Source organism: Pelophylax lessonae, assembly GCF_965119305.1.
Source record: "Pelophylax lessonae genome assembly, chromosome: 3".
Lineage (NCBI taxonomy): Eukaryota > Metazoa > Chordata > Amphibia > Anura > Ranidae > Pelophylax > Pelophylax lessonae.
This window is the reverse complement of record NC_138770.1, coordinates 461,349,873-461,367,618: the sequence shown is the minus strand read 5'-3', so window position 1 is coordinate 461,367,618 and position 17,746 is coordinate 461,349,873. Positions and strand designations below refer to the sequence as shown.

At 41.7% G+C, this 17,746-nt stretch overlaps 1 protein-coding gene and 1 long non-coding RNA gene across 2 annotated transcripts in view; one reads left to right on the top strand and one right to left on the bottom strand.

Moving 5' to 3' along the window:
* PACRG (parkin coregulated) overlaps positions 1–17,746 on the bottom strand; it is an 819,947-nt gene that overhangs the window by 127,939 nt on the left and 674,262 nt on the right. The window lies entirely within an intron of this gene.
* Positions 1–17,746, top strand: part of LOC309551055 — a 453,941-nt gene that overhangs the window by 727 nt on the left and 435,468 nt on the right. The window lies entirely within an intron of this gene.

Below are 17,746 nucleotides of genomic sequence, written 5' to 3'. Positions count from 1 at the left end.
TCCTGGGCTTTAAGCGGGGATAACTGAATAAGGCCTGCAGCTGCAGGCCTCATTCAGATATAATTTTTTTCAGCCAGCGATTTCCTACAGCGTAAGAACAATCATAGCGGTTGTCCAGCCGCTTGATTGTGCTTACAGGCGGTGGGAGGGGGTGCTTCTATGGGCTTGCCCATGAGATCAGCAAGCCAGAGAAGGAATTCGCAGGTGTGAGAAGTTAACCATAGAGAATACTAAGGACCAGATGGTTTCCGGCAGTCTCTATGACTCTCAGAGGCCCAGGCGCAAAGTTTTGATGTCACGTACAGACTGGCAGTTGTAAATACTTTTTTTTTATCTCAGGCTTTGCAGCCTGGAGGAGAGATGTGGGGTCTTATTGACCCTCTATCTCGCCATAAAGAGGACCTGGAATACCCTATTCCTATTAAAAGGGATAAAAAAGTACAATTTGCACATTTTTATATTAGACGCCACCCAAGTGGTTGGTCTTAATGAGGGCAGCAGCCCTATATTGATTAGATCCATAGCGCAGAATTATATATCTTTTTAATAATTACCTATCAAAAGGGATGTTTACATTCTTTGTAATAGGAATAAAAGTAATAAAAATTAAAGGGAAAATGTATTTGTAAAAATAAAAATTAAATAATCAATAAAAAAAAAAAAAAAAGAAAGTGCCCCAGTCTCCAAGTGCTTGCACGTAGAAGCGAATGCATACATATGTCGCGCCTGCATATGTAAACGGCGTTCAATCCACACATGTGAGGTATTGCCATGAACATTAGAGCAAGAGCAATAATTTGACCCAAGACCTTCTCTGTAACTCTAAACAGGTAACCCGTAAAAATGTTTAAAGCTTTGTCTATGGAGAAATATCGCAGTTTGGCACCATTCCATAAGTGTGCGCAATTTCAAAGTGTGGCATGTTAGGTATCTATTTACTCGGCGTAACATCATCTTTCACATTATAAAAACATTGGGCTTATTTTAGTGTTTTTTTTTTTTCATGAAACTGTGTTTTTTCCCCCCAAAAAAATGCGTTTGAAAATTGCTGCGCAAATACCATGTGACATAAAAAGTTGCAACAACTGCCATTTTATTTCTCAAGGTCTCCGCTAAAAAAAACATATACTGTATAATGTTTGAGGGTTCTGAGTAATTTTCTAGCAAAAAAATGACTGTACCAGAATTGGCCTGGTATGGAAGTGGTTAAAGGGAATCCATAGTGCTTTTGCATGTATGTTTTAGTTTGTATTAGGCTCAGAACAGAGCCAGGTAAATATGAAATATTAGTATCGAGTGAGTAACGTGTGTTAGGCACTTTCAGAAAGAACATTTGCTATTATAATATGAATAGCCTGTGTATGGATGTGCAGAATATCAAATTGCACAGATACAATTAATGTTGCAGAAAAGGAATACCCCCATACTCTCTCTCTTTTCTGCTAGAATTTATGTTGCCCTTCTGACTTTTCTATCTGAAAAAAGCAGTCAAAATATTTGTTGTTTATCCATATATTAAAATGAGGAAGATATAATTGACCAAGGAAAGATTGTTGGTGCTTGATATGGTGGTTAAAGCATCTCACAAATTGCTGACCTTCTGAGATTTTCACATATTACAGTCTCTGGAGTATCCAGACAACAGTGCAAAAATACAAAAACATTCTCTAGAAGAAAAAACCTTGTTAAAGAGCAAGGTTAGGGAGAGAGTGGCCAGACCAACTGAATAAAGAAAAAACACACTGTGCTGCGCAGCAATACAACTCTGAATGCATAGAATAGTAAATGTTGAAGAGAATGGGCTGAAGGATTAAAAGATTCCAGTCAACTAAAAACACAAACACTGAAAATAGAACTCCAGCCACTTATCTCTTTGCTCACCTTCCTCTTTGACGAACCCCTCTCATTTTTTTTTTTACAAAAATATATACTATTCTTACTTTTTCACTGAAGTCTTCCGATGCTACTTAGTCCTGAAGTTCTGTGAGTCCAGGCTGCGTGATAACGCATCCCAGGGGGCATGTTATCAACAACTTGGGTTCACAGGACATAAGCTGAATGATGCTGGTTGTCATTCATTCCAGAAAAGCACACTAGCGTAAATGGAAGGAAGAAGCGGAGGACAGTGCTAAAGCTTGTGGATCTTGCTGAAGTTGGGGGAGATAAGAAATGTAAAAAAAAAAAAAATGAAATCCTGCAATTTTAATTGAAGCTGTTATGTTGCTTGTGCTGATGAATTTTAACATCTGCTGCAAAATACTAATGACAGTTTAATATTTGGTGTTTGCAGCATGATTTTTACAACTTTTTTTTACCAAGATCCTGGTTGTAGGCCCTGCTGCTCTGTGCAGTTGCTTTCACTGAGAGTGGAATCTAAAGCTGATCATACATGGCAAGTGGGCTGAATGAAAAAAAATGAACTAATTCTCACATTCATACATTTGCAGTGAGAGAAAAGACAACAAGGCGCCTCTAAATGTAGACTGTAGACAATTTACAAAACACAACACATAGTAAAGCACTCACATGTTCCAAAAGTTCATGAGCCTGAAAATGGTGGGGCAATCAGTCCCTCTTTGGCTTCCTGGGCAGTTAAGTTCCTGTGCCTTAAGAACTTAATTGCCCAGAAAGCCATAGAGGGACTGATTGCCCCACCATTTTCAGGCTCATGAATTTTTGAAACATGTGAGTGCTTTACTACGTGTTGTGTTTAATAAATTGTCCACAGTCTACATTAAAGCCCCGTTCACACTGAGGCGACGCTACTTGCCAGGGCGACCTCATAGGTCGCGGCGCGCTGCTCGCACTGCGACTTCGGAGCGGCCGGCACGGACTTCATAACATTGAAGTCTATGCAGGTCGCTCCGGGTCGCCCCAAAGAAGCTCCGGACCCTTTTTCTAAGTCGGAGCGACTTGTGTCGCTCCTATTAGAACGGGTCCGCAGCTTCTCTATGGAAGGCAACCTACGGCGACCTGTCAGGCGACCGGGTCGCCTGACAGGTCGCCCCAGTGTGAACGGGGACTTAGAGGCGCCTTGTTGTCTTTTCTCTCTTTACATATTTGGAAAAATTGCTTCAGTCTTTTTCCACCACCTACCTATGGCTGCCCAGAGACTTGTGGACTCATCTCCTTATGGTGCCCCAAAATCCCACAGGACACTGTAAGTTCCATTACGGACTTGATAACATTAAGAATTAGCGCCGATCCATTCTGTATTGTGTCTATACATTTGCAGTGGATGCAGGAATCCTTCCTGCTGTGTCATTTTATCCTGACAGCGGAGGATTCAGTTGGACTCCTCCACTGTCAGAATACACTGATCAGCAATGCAGCCTATTGGCTGCATCTCTGATCAATCTATGTTTTCCAGGAAGCCCATTAGTGAGCAGCCGATCAGTGGTTGACTTCTCTTAAACAGGACCAATCATGGATGGATCAAAATTTGGCTGGCTCCTGCTGAACCAGCTGAATTTCAACCCATCTATGGCCAGCTTAACAGGTAGCTTGTATTCCACCAAGGAGGCCCTCACAGCAGTTATGGCTACGCTTCTGGTTACTTCACTGAGCAGATAGTTGCGAGAGACATGAGGCATTGGGTAACTCGAAACAGGAGTAAGGCTGCAAGTGTAGAGATATAGCAGAGGCTTGAACTATGGATGCAGTAAAGATTGAAGATGCAACAGAGGCTAAGACTGAGGGAGCTGTGGTGTCTGAGGTGAGGGACCAAGTGAGGTGCAAGGGAGGCTGGTCCTATAGTGGAGATATAGCAAAGGCTGTGGATGGCAGCCAAGGTGCAACAGAGACTGAGAATGTGGGTGTTGCAGAGGCTGCAAGTGCAACAAAGACTGAGGATATAGCAGAGGGGCTGTGGAGATGATAACATGACTGAAAGTGCATTGGAACCTGGCTGCAAGGGAAATGGGTGCTAGGGCTGTTAGAGCTGTTATGTTTAGCTTTGGTAGCTCAGCAGAATGTTTCCAAACTAATGTTTGACTTAAGCCTTGTACACACTGTTATTTTATTGTTAAAACTGACAACTCCGCTGTACTAACAATCCAATGTTAGTACAGTGACCTCCCCTGCTGTTCTATTGTGTTCTGACAAAGGGAAAGCCCCTGCCCACGCCAGAACACTCCAGTCAGCACTCTCAGCCATTGGCGGAGAGCGCTGCTTGGGAGCTGGTCGACTGCTGGCTTTCCAGCATGCACAGACGACAGAAGCCAGACAAATGACCAGCTTCTGTCGAACTGGCTGCCATACACACAGGCCACTTTTACTAAACTGGCCAACATCACCTGACATTCAGCTTGTGTGTACTAGGCTTTAGTTTGCTCAGGGATGCCTAGACACCTTGATTGAGTACCCCACCACTGCATGATGTGATACGTCACATGATGCATTCACAACACTTTAGATACAACTCGGAAGTGCCCAAGGCTAAAAGAGAGGAAGTTTATTTATTTTTTTTTATATTGTATTTAGTGCTGTTTATAAAAGGCACTGGGTAAATAATGAGCTGTCAATCTGCCATTTAAATATGAACTGCAGGCTGCTCACATAATTTGTAATAAAAACATATTTGCCATTCTGAAGCTTCCCTCCAGCCATTTTACATATTATTTTATATATACTGTGATTCTGTACTTGCCAGATATGCTGCAGAAATCTCCCTCCACTAAGTCTGACTGTAGCCATTTTAACTGTGGGCAGCTGAAGATGCTGCCTGTTCACTTCCTGGATTTACACAGACACACAAAGGCACAGACACACATACATATATATATATACACATACAGTATCTCACAAAAGTGAGTACACCCCTAACATTTTTGTAAATATTTTAGTATATCTTATCATGTGACAACACTGAAGAAATTACACTTTGATACAATGTAGAATAGTGAATGTACAGCTTGTATAACAGTGTAAATTTGCTGTCCCCTCAAAGTAACTCAACACACAGCCATTCATGTCTAAACTGCTGGCAAAAAAAGTGAGTACACCCCTAATTGAAAATGTGCAAATTGGGCCAATTAGCCATTTTCCCTCCATGGTGTCATGCGACTCATTAGTGGTACAATGTCTCAGGTGTGCACGGGGAGCAGGTGTTTTAAATTTGGTGTTATCGCTGTCACTCTCCCATACTGGTCACTGAAAGTTCAACATGGCACCTCATGGCACTGGAAGAACTCTCTGAGGATCTGAAAAAAAGAATTGTTGCCACCACTGCTGCAGAGGTTTAAGGGGTGGGGGGTCAGCCTGTCAGTGCTCAGACCAGTGCCTCACACTGCATGAAATTGGTCTGTATGGCTGTCACCTCAGAAGGAAGCCTTTTCTAAAGATGATGCACAAGAAAGCCTGCAAACAGTTTGCTGAAGACAAGCAGACTAAGGACATGGATTACTGGAACCATGTCCTGTGGTCTGATGAGACCAAGATAAACTTATTTGGTTCAGATGGTGTAAAGCGTGTGTGGTGGCAACCAGGCGAGGAGTACAAAGACAAGTGTGTCTTACCTAGAGTGAAGCATTGTGGTGGGAGTGTCACGGTCTGGGGCTGCTTGAGTGCTGCCGGCACTGGGGAGCTACAGTTCATTGAGGGAACCATGAATGCCAACATGTACTGTGACCTTCTGAAGCAGAGCCTGATCCCCTCCCTTCGGAGACTTGGCCACAGGGCAGTATTCCAACATGATAACGACCCCAAACACACCTCCAAGACAACCACTGCCTTGCTAAAAAATCTGAGAGTAAAAGGTGATGGACTGGCAAAGCATGTCTCCAGACCTAAACTCTATTGAGCATCTGTGGGGCATTCGCAAACAGAAGGTGGAGGAGCGCAAGGTCTCTAACATCCACCAGCTCCATGATGTCGTCATGGAGAAGTGAAGGAGGACTCCAGTGGCAACCTGTGAAGCTCTGGTGAACTCCATGTCCAAGAGGGTTAAGGCAGTGCTGGAAAATAATGGTGGCCACACAAACTATAGACACTTTAGGCTTAATTTGGACATGTTCACTTAGGGGTGTACTCAATTTTATGTCAGCGGTTTAGACATTTATGGCTGTGTGTTGAGTTATTTTGAGGGGACAGCAAATTTACACTGTTATACAAGCTATACACTCACTACTTTAGATTGTAGCAAAGTGTCATTTCTTCAGTGTTGTCACATGAAAAGATATAATAAACTATTTACAAAGATGTTAGGGGTGTACTCACTTTTGTGAGATACTGTATATATACAGACACACAAACACACACACACACACCTACACATATATATAGACAGACACACTCACTCCACTGCTTGCATGCACATTTCTTCTCTCTTGATGAATACTCATGGATCTCTGCAGTCTCCTGTTATCTCGGCCCTCATCCAGCCCCCTCCAGCTCTGCAGCTCTCCTTGGCTCTCCTATGACTCACTACTCCTCCCTGCTGGTAATGAGACTGAGAGAGAGAGAGCTGTGCATGATGTCATTAGCCTAGACTAATTCCAGACAAGAAAGAGGAAGTGGGCTGTATAAGGTATTTACTGGCAAAAACAAAAGTTAAAATAACAAGGGCAGAAGATTTAATAGATGAAAAAATGACTGAAGGCCGCTTTAAGGATATACCCTGATATAAAAGCAGATTTAAATCTCTCATAATCTTTATTATGTTTATTTTTATTTTTTTCATTAAATTTCAATCTTTTTTATTTTGCACCTTTTCTTGAAATAATACCTTGTAATCTTGTTTGGTTCAGGCACATCCTTTTGTGGGGTGACAATGCCCTGTCTCCCAACTGCTCTTCTTCATTGTCACCCTGTCATCTGCACTTCCAATGGATACTACAAATGGCTTGGCTGTAAAGATGCTCACTGTGCAGGCATGTTCTCCTGCTGCCACTATCAGGAAGACTGTCCTGATTAATGGAATGCAGCCAAACACTGGAGAGAGTACATGAACATTGCAAGTGGATGCAAAGATGCTGACAGAGATCAGCAAGACTGGGATGGAACAAATAATGAAAAAAGGTAAAATGTCACTAGTGCTTGATTTACCGTGCTTTGCCAAACTAAATATCACCCAGTCATGGTTAAGATTTACTTTCAAACACCACACATTTCTGGCAATTGGTAATGTGAGTTTTAGTGAACAAGAAAAGGAGCAATTAGCCAATATTAGAAAATAAGAGTGTTAACACTTGCTTTATCATCATGGACAAAAGTCTCTTTTTGAATCCATACTGTAATTAATTCAAACTGCTCTCAATGCAAAGGGAGTTCTAACGGTTGTAGACATATGTACCAAATAAAGTGAACACTGGATATAAAATAAAATGCAGCGTCTTTCATCAATGTCAAGAGATACTTCTGTTGTGGATGTCACTGTGCAAAGTGACAGCCATGTTTAAATTTGTATAAATGAAAGCCTTTCAACAAATAGTTTACTAAGATATCACATCTCTCATTTATAGCCACTGCACATAGGCCATATATCTCTTACCGAGTATCAGTAGCTTTACTATATCTTTTACGTGACAATATTGTACAGACTCTACATATTTCAACATGATTAATACCAAGACTAAGACATCCTATTGTCAGCAGCATACACAAGAAACTGACATGAATTGCAGTGGAAAAAAGGACCTTATATTCCTAAGAGCCTCCAGTCTAAATTCCATTATCAAAGCTGATTTGAACGTTTGTCAGTTCTGGTTTTGCAAAATTTAATTGGCATTAAAAAATGTGTCATCTTCATCTTTGAAACAGGCAACATAAATGTCAGAGCATTCACAGAGTGGCATTCTGGTAGAACATTCTAAACAATCACACTTTTGGATCTCTTAGTTGGCTATTGCAATGAAACATGTTTCATTAGACACTGCCACTAAGAACACAGCAGCAAAGGCAAAGCTGAAGAGCTGACAAGTGCTAATCTACCCTTCTTACTTTAAAAGCATTTAGTCCTAAGAAGCTTCTAAATCTGCACATTTTCTGGTTCTCTGCCTATAGCCTTTTCTTGATGAGATTATAATACTACTGCATGTTACGACTCAGTGTTACTATCATCCAAAACCATATAACAGAAATACAATGAAGTACCCTATTTTTTTTTTTTTTAAGGAGGTCCACAATATAGTGTTTGCTCAGAAATACATTCTTTGTATTATTTAGGTATTAGAGGCATTTATAAAGTGCCAACAGTTTACACAACGCTTTACACACTGTACATTAGGTACAAAATTGCTAAAAGATTTAGGCTGGTCATGTATAAATTGTTTTTTTTTTTTTTTTTTTGATAAGCCAGTGGGCTAATCAAAAAAAGCAAAGCGATTGACCCATTTACACAAGTGAGGTGGATGGAGGAATCCTCCCCACTGTATTATTGTATTTTGACAGTGGTACTCATCCACTGACAGAATAGGATTGGCTGCACAGTGCTTATGAAATGGAGGTTTTCCAAAAGTCCTGTTCGAGAGATTTTGATTATTAGCCTCTTAAGTGGAAACATCCATAAATATATCAAATTTGGCTGGTCCCTGCTGAACTGACTGAATTTCAATCCATCTATAGGCAGCTTAAAGTGGAGTTCCACCCATTTTTGGAACTTTAGATCTATGTAATCCCCTTTAAAATGGCTTTTACCAATGGAAACTTTTTTTTTTTTTGCAAGTAAATACCTTAATTTCTGCTTTATTCCTCCTCTCCTCACTTCCGGGTCCGATCGGCGATGACGTCATTCGGCGATTCGCAGTGTCTGCTGGGATGTATTCTATTCCAGAAATCTCAAAGTAGCTGAGCTGTACTGAGCCGTGCCTGCCCCGCCTCCGCCCTGCCTCCGCCCCGCCTCCTCTCATTGAGTTGTATTGTATGCAATGTATTAAGGCTGTTCTCTGGGCAGAGAACGGCCTTAATACATTCCTACAATACAACTCAATGAGAGGAGGCGGGGCGGAGGCGGGGCAGAGAACGGCCTTAATACATTGCATAAAATACAACTCAATGAGAGGAGGCGGGGCAGAGAACGGCCTTAATACATTCATATAATACAACTCAATGAGAGGAGGCGGGGCGGAGGCGGGGCAGAGAACGGCCTTAATACATTTATACAATACAACTCAATGAGAGGAGGCGGGGCGGAGGCGGGGCAGGCACGGCTCAGTACAGCTCAGCTACTGCGAGATTTCTGGAATAGAATACATCCCAGCAGACACTGCGAATCGCCGAATGACGTCATCGCCGATCGGACCCGGAAGTGAGGAGAGGAGGAATAAAGCAGAAATTAAGGTATTTACTAGCAAAAAAAAAGTTTCCATTGGGAAAAGCCGTTTTAAAGGGGATTACATAGATCTATGTATTCCAACCTATTAAAAATGGGTGGAACTCCGCTTTAAAGACATTTGTACTGACAGAAGATCTTCACTGACTCTTATGCCTCGTACACACGCATCGATTATTGGACGTGAATTTTCGGCCAACGTCCGATCGGCTGATTTTCGGCTTGTTAGTATGATGCTTCCGACAACCGACTCCGACTTTTCGGCCGAAAAAAATCTGGTGTGCAGGCTATAAAATTTTTGTTGGCCGTCAACACAACGGCCGATTTTCCGTCAGTCAGTACAGATTTCGGCAGACAAAAATCTGATGAGCAAGACTGGGCATGCTCAGAGAAGAAAAAACACATGGAAAGTAAACCAGCACATGACATCACTTCTGAAGTAGATTTTTGTTGGCCGAGAAAATTTGTGTGCAGTCTAGGCACATTCCAACCAACAAAACACAACTCTGGACAAAAGTCGGACGATCCGTCAGCCGATAATCGTTGCGTGTGTACGAGGCATTACACAGATTGTAGCTTATTTACTCACTGCAATAGGAGCCATTTAGCAAATTTGGAGGGGGTAGTTTTAACTTATCTCCATAAAATGGGTATCCAAAACAGGCAAAAGTAAGATGTAACAAAAGAGCTACCTGTGTCTGTTTAGCATGGTTACCCTCATAAAAATAGCTCAGGGAGTCACAATGCTACAAATGGTGTATGCTTTTAAAGGTCACTACATCCAAAAAATGATATTTTATTCATAGGCAGGGACTGGCATGCCGATTCAATTCCCAGCTTTTAAGTCTTGCATACTCCTATAGTAAGATATTCCTGCCATAATTATATGCTCCACCCGTAGCATACTCTCTAAATAATCTAAACATCAAGTAGAGAAACTATCTATGGTCAAAATATAAAATCATACATTAATTTCCACATTGTATTTCATTTATTTCTAGCCCCACACATTTTGAATATGACAGGACGAAGGAGCTAGAGAGCAAGAGGTCTTGGGTGGAGCGGAGAGCATGGTTTGGCTGATATGCTGACTTTAGGTTGGAGATATAGTTTGGGGCAGAATTGTGGATGGCCTTGTATGTTGTTGTTATAGCATCTTGTTTCCTTGAATTCTGTGACACGTATGCACTATGTTCTGACAGTAGGCACTGCTGTATCACAGAATTACCAGTGCCTGCCTCTGAAGTACAGAGGTGCAGAGAGGATTGTTAGGATTCTATCTGCAGCAGAAGCTCATGAAGACCTAGCACTCCTGCCAGAATTTTACATGGCTGCACAAATGTGCATCGGCACACACAGGTGCATGAACGAATGCGCGCTGACGCACAACCGGCCCGGACTGGCACCAAATGCCCTTTATAATGGAGACAGTTTTCCTCTGTGATTGCTGGTTCATCTTCGGCTCTCCAGTGCGTTTGTTCCTGTGTTGCCCTTGCATCTGTGGATACTCTTTACTGGTTCAGCTTGCGCCTGGTTCTACTGCCTGTCTCCTGATCTGACTTTGGCATGTTAAAGAGACTGTCTAATTCTGCTCTCCAGTGTATAAACTTGACCATCCACCTGACCATGCCTGCTCTTGTCCTCATCTGGTACCTGACCTTGGCTTTGAACCGGCTTCTCTCCTGAATCCTGTTCTGCCTGAGTCCTGCCATTTCCCACGGGTGCCATCTGTCTGCAGGATACCAGGATATCAAAAGAAAGAAAGTCACTGCTCAAGGTGGTATGAAAGCCTGATGACACACACCGGTGCACGCCCCGGCTCGCGAAAAAGGAACGGCTGCACTCCAGATGAGGTTAAAATCCAGGTTTATTGACTGGACATCCCAATGTGACAATTAGTGTTTTTTTAGGATACCAGGATAACCTGGTGTCTCATCTGAGTACACATCCCTGCAAGCTATTCCAGTAGGTGACCCATGCTTCTTTGAGCCTGACTCCTCCTGTTCCACCTTCATGGGAGTCTGGAGCTTAACCACAAGGGAAACCCTCTCTCCATTTGCCTCCAGCATCAAGTACGCGATAAGGACTTTCGGGAAGAGGGGTCACTCACTAGAGAAACCACTGCTTGCAGGAATGAGGGAACCATGAGCTATGTAGTCATAAGAAACTGAAACTAAACAGCAGAAGAGAAGCTGCAAAATATGCAGGAAGCTAGGAAGTCATGGGAAGAGATGGATAGAAGACAATTACTGACAAGCACTTACTGTACATGTTTCAAGTAAGCTTATATTTTATTGTCAAAAATAATGATCTTTTGCATTGCCATTATGTTGCTGATGATATAAAATGAAAGTGTATGCTGTGACTATAGAACTCCTTTAAAGAATTGCAGCATTTTGAATATATACAAAGAGACAGATGCTTGAATACCTTTTGGATTTAGCCATTGTTTAGCATTCCTCATTCCTCATACCGTATTCCATATTTTGTTACCCTTTGACATAGCACAGCTCAAGCCAAATAAAAGTGTGGTATAAATTACAGCAATATGATGACTGACTGAAAGTTTAAATGTATCCACTTACAATCAGAGGACAGCCCTCCAATGTAAAAGCTCTGTAGCACTTGACATTGCTGCATTATCATAAAACATGTGCACAGTCAGCTGTGCTTTGATTCCTTTAGCACATTGCATTCCATAATAGTATTGTTTCAGAGCACGTGTGTGGAAATACTGTCTAACCTAAACTCGGGGATAAACAAATCATCTCACCACATCCAGTGCAATGCGTGTGTCGACAATGAAAGGCTGTCCTATAATCCAACCCATGTCCAGATTGTGCAGTAATCCATAGTTAACCGTTTACATGTTTAGCACATTCTCAAGTGTATTTAAAAATGGCAGCTGAATCATTCCCTGCTACAGTATGTGATACAACACATTTATTTCAGACACATCCTAGGAACTGTTGATTTGATTAGAAACTGCATGTTCTGGTGTTTCTGTTTAATGAAAGGTTATGTGGGAGATCTAAACTGATAGAGTGACTCTGAGGATATGCCCACACTGACAGTTCACCCAGGCTTGCTGTCTGAATGAGAGGATAAACGATAATGCAAAAGGTTTTAGTTTCCTCTCTGACATAGAAATTGCTTATTCTCTCAATACATTTGCAAAGGTATTAAAAATGACTATTCTATTTCTGTTTATTCAGGCCACATCTCTAATCTCAAAGGCAAAGAAAAAATGCAAATAGCTCCAGAAATAAATGTCCAAGTACAGGGTCAGAAATAAATAAATATTCAAGTAAATATTTTTTAAAGGAATATAAAAAAACAAAACATTTATTAATCATGATGATAATTGTTTTTCTAGTTTACCTATAGATTAACCCATTACCCTTTAACCACTTAAGCCCCGGAAGATTTTACCCCCTTCCTGACCAGGGGGTATTTTGCAATTCGGCACTGCGTGACTTTAGCGGACAATTGCGCGGTCATACGACGCTGTATCTAAACGAATTTGGCGTCCTTTTTTTCCCACAAACAGAGCTTTTTTTTGGTGGTATTTCATCACCTGTGCGATTTTTTGATCATGCGCTATAAACAAAAAAAGAGCGTAAATTTTGCAAAAATAGCAATATTTTTCACATTTTTTTATATGAAATTCCCCCCAAAAAAATGTAAAAATCAAAATTTTTTAACATTTTCGGCCAATTTGTTTGATGTAAAAAAATCGCAAAAAGCGTATTTTGATTGGTTTGCGCAAAAGTTATCGCGTTTACTAACAAAGGGAAAGATTTTTGTCTTTTTTTTTTTTTTAACACGTAATGGCAGCAATCTGCGATTTTTTTGTGGTACTGCGACATTGCGGCGGACAGATCGGACCCTTGACTGACATTTTTTACACTTTTGGGGTTACCAGTGACATTTCTACAGTAATCAGTGCTATACATATGCACTGTTACTGTAAAAATACACTGGCAGTGAAGGGGTTAACTTTTTTTGAGAGGGAGGGGCTATGTGTGTCCCTAGGGGTGTGCTTCTAACTGTGATTGGCTGTGGCTTGAGATGTATGAACAGTGATCAACGGTTCTACATAGTAGAACCGTGTGATCATCATTCATACACAGGGGAGAATGACAGGCGGCTTGTTTACACTAGCCGCCTGACTTTCTCCCTTTTCCCCGACGATCGCAGAGTGACCGGCGGACATCGGGTCCGCCGGTCACACGCGCGGGGGGGTCCGGGACCACGCCGGAGCGTGCCTCCGGCGGCGCGCGCGCGCTCCCTAGACCCTCACAGGCTAGCGGCGTAGACCTACGTCACTTTGCCTGTGAGGGGCTGACCGCCGACGTAGATAGTCGTGCGGCAGTCGGCAAGTGGTTAAATAAAAGGTTCTATTTTTTTCAATGAAGAGAGATAATACAGCTCAGGCTAGTCAAAGTCCACGATTCAAGGTGGGTGCTGAACCTCGGCTCGCCACCAGGAGAAGCATGAACTTTTCTTCATTGGATTCCGTGGTGGTGTGCGACCATTTTCTTCTTTCTATTTTCAATAAGCCTGAGATTTTTATGTTATCACAACTGAGGCATAAATATTTGTGTTTCTTCTGACAACCCTGTGTGGACATCATGACTGTAGCATGCATGGCTTGCCATAGGCTTTCCTTCCCTAAAGTACAGGAGGTTTTATAGCTACTTACTGCTTACTACTGGTTTCTTTTAACTTACTAATACTTTATTACTGACAAAGACCCATATTCTTTTCTTTTGTACAGTAGGATGGTGTGGGGAAGATATGAAAGTGCAATAAGAGACTGATTACATTCTGCAGCTAACAAGGCAGCAAACAAACATGGTGTACCTTCCCCAAGGCTTCTTATATCAGTATTTATAAAATGATATGTTTCAAAGCTCGCACATATGTCTCCCCTTTCTCCTAAATGCTTGTTGTTGTCTAGGGGAAACTGAAGAACATGTAACACTTACCTTAACCCCCAATCCAACCAGCTCTGGCACTGTCTTCTTCTTCCTCAAATGAACCGGCCTTTCAGCATCATTGCATACAATGCAGGGAGGCAGAAGTGCAACAGCAGCCAGGAGCACCTTGGAAAAGAAGTTTCATGGGACTACCTAAACTGCTGGAGCAGCCGACTGGAGATTACATATTACACCTTATTCCTCTACCCCTAGGCAAAAATGAACCTTGCAGTGTGAGAAAGGGGCACTGCAAGGGTATTTTCTTTCTTTTTTTTGTGCCCAGAGTTGGGCTTTTATTGACCACTTGCCATCCGCCCCATAGCAGTTTTACTGCTACAGGGTGGCTCTCCTGTGCAGAATCACATATATATATATATATATATATATATATATATATATATGATTCTGTTCTTCCGCCAGCAGGGGGCACGCTTACGCCACTGGCAGACCGCTTCTGCAGTAATTATTCACAGCAAAAGCTGATCCGTAGGTGCTGGGCACTGGATGTCTGCCAGCACTCGCTGATCATCGGTAAACTATGTAAACAAGACAGATTTCAGTTCTGACAGGGGGTAAAGGTATGGATTTTGTGTTTCTGCCAAGTAGGGAACACAATCCATCTCTTGCCTTGATAAAAGCACCTAACAGTACACAAAAACACTGGTTAGGCACACAGTTAACCTTTTGCTTGCACTAGATGTTTAACCCCTTCCCAGCCAGTGTCGTTATTACAGTGACAGTGCATATTTTTAGCACCGATCACTGTATTAGTGTCACTGGTTCCCGCAAAGTGTCAAAAGTGTCAGTTAGTGTATTGCAGTTCCGCTATAAATCACTGATCACCACCATTACTAATTTAAAAAAAAATAATAATAATTCCACAAATATATCCCATACTTTGTAGAAGCTATAACATTCATGTAAACCAGGGCTTTCGAAACAACAAGAGAAGGGTGCACTGACGTAATGCATTACCAAAATAAATGTTTTATTTAAAGATAAAAAGCAACAGATGTGATACTAACAAATGCATGGGATGCACACGCATATCAAAAACAAGTGAGAGGAATCGCCTCCAGGACTGCTGAAGTCGACCAATGGTGTGGGAAGACCAGATGGCGTCCATAATGCCTAACATGTTTCAAAGTAGAACCCTCTTCATCAGAGCCAGGGGAGGAGAATAGTGCCACATTGTTCATAAATCAAAATTCATCACAGAAAACACAGGTTATTTTTCTTAGAATTTCAGTAGCGCAGGGATGGTGTTAACCTCCTATCATAAAGTGCAAATAAGCGACAGTGCATAAATTGCATAAATGCAAGAACCAGGTCCTTCAAAAGTCTTTTGCTAATGTAATGCCAGAGCAATACACAGTGCCTTGAATGTAGGGTCCTAGGTGTCAGTTATAGGAACCACCACACATTGTCACCACCTCCAGTGCTGTGGAGAGATAGCCAAAGTGAGGACTCACCAGAAAGCCGTGCCCAACCACTCTCATGGAATAGGCATAAACAGCATAAACACCTTAAAACCTCCTCCTGGTATCAGCTGCTGCCGCTCACCTCCTCCTTTCATTCACGGTGTGTTGATAACCAAAAGAAAAAAGCACCAGACCCTATCCTTACAGCTCCAGCCAGACACAAATATCCCTTCCCTGTCTCCAAGGGTCTCTTTTATGGCAGGATCCTTTTTCACATATGTCAGCAGGCTGATAAGACACTCAGGGGCTTCTTCACCAATCTGTATTTGCTGAATATTAGGGGATGGGAGTCCTTCGTAATAGTGGAATAAGTCATGGTTTCTGGGCGTCTGTATGAAATGTTTCCCATACCATTACTACTGAGTCAGACTCATATTCAGCAAATACAGATTGGTGGAGAAGCCCCTGAGTGTCTTATCAGCCTGCTGACATATGTGAAAAAGGATCCTGCCATAAAAGAGACCCTTTGGTGGTGGGTCAGTGATGGTCTGGAGAGGCATGTCCATGGAGGGACACACAGACCTCTACAGTTTAGACAATGGCACCCTGACTGCCATTAGATATCGGGAATAAATGCTTGGACCCATTGTCAGACCCTATGCTGGTGCAGTGGGTCCTTGGTTCCTCCTGGTGCACGACAATGCCGGCCTCATGTGGCGAAAGTATGCAGCCAGTTCCTAGAGGATGAATGAATTGATACAATTGAATGGCCCCCATGCTCGCCTGACCTAAATCCAATAGAAAACCTCTGGGACATTATGTTTTGGTCCATCCGATGCTGCCAGGTTGCACCTCAGTCTGTTCAGGAGCTCAGTGATACCCTGATCCAGATCTGGGAGGAAATACCCCAGGACACCATCCGTCCTCTAATTTGGAGCATGCCCCGATGTTGTCAGGCATGAATACAAACACGTGGGGGCCATACAAACTACTGAGTACAATTTTGAGTTGCTGCAATGAAATTTCAGCAAAATAGACTAGCCTCCTGCATCATTTTTTTACTTTGATTTTCAGGGTGTCTTTGAATTCAGCCCTCTGTAGGTTGATAATATTTATTTCCATCAAACGATGTGAAATCCTTTAGTTCCTAACACATTACCCAGTCCATATCAGTATAGATATCCAGCATGGTATTTTTCCCCATTGAGATCTGATGTGTTTTCAAAGGGTTCCTTTCATTTTTTTTGAGCAGTGTATTTAGTTCTGCATCCAGCGTTACTTTTTTTTTTTTTTAAACCTGATGCTATATCCAGCTAACAAAACAGTACTGTCAGTGGTCAGTAGATGAAGATGCTAGGTTCTCATAAACAGAATGAAAGAAAATCCTTATTTCGCATAAGAAAGTGAAAGCCAATACATTTTAGGAGTCATGCCTTCATCTCATCTGGGCTAATTCACTGACAGGGAATGGCTACTATTTAAAGACGTATGTAGTATAACCAGAAAAAGAAAAAATTATACCTGAGGTATGAAAAGTTACCACAAAGCTGGTGTTCTGTAAAACGAATTAAATCTAAGACTGAAGAGAGGTAGGCCCTTGAACGATATACTTGTCTGTAAATTTTGCTAATCTGAAATCTGAATGTGTGTAGCAGGTTAATACGTACTCCATCTTAAACTTCTTAGTAAAAGTTCTGCTTAGACAGAAAAGCTTATTCTGTTATGTTTTCAGATTGGGTTATACTTTTTTTTACTAGGGCCAGACTTTCCCTGACTTAGCTAGCCTAAGCGCCATTAAGGCTGTTCCCATTAAAGATGGGAATGACAGTTGGCAGAGCTTGGACAATCAGATAACAAACAATAACAAACCATTAAACAATTTCAACAATAAAAATGGTGCCAACCATAAACAAAAAAAAAAAATGTATGTGTTGGTGTAACAGCTGCCCCTTTAGGCGTAAATTAAAATGAAATGCAAAAAAAAACTATAATAAAGTAAGGCACTATTCTCTTAAAAAAATATATAAAGTAAAATCCATACGAATGTGCTCTATTTCATACCTCTATTCATTTGA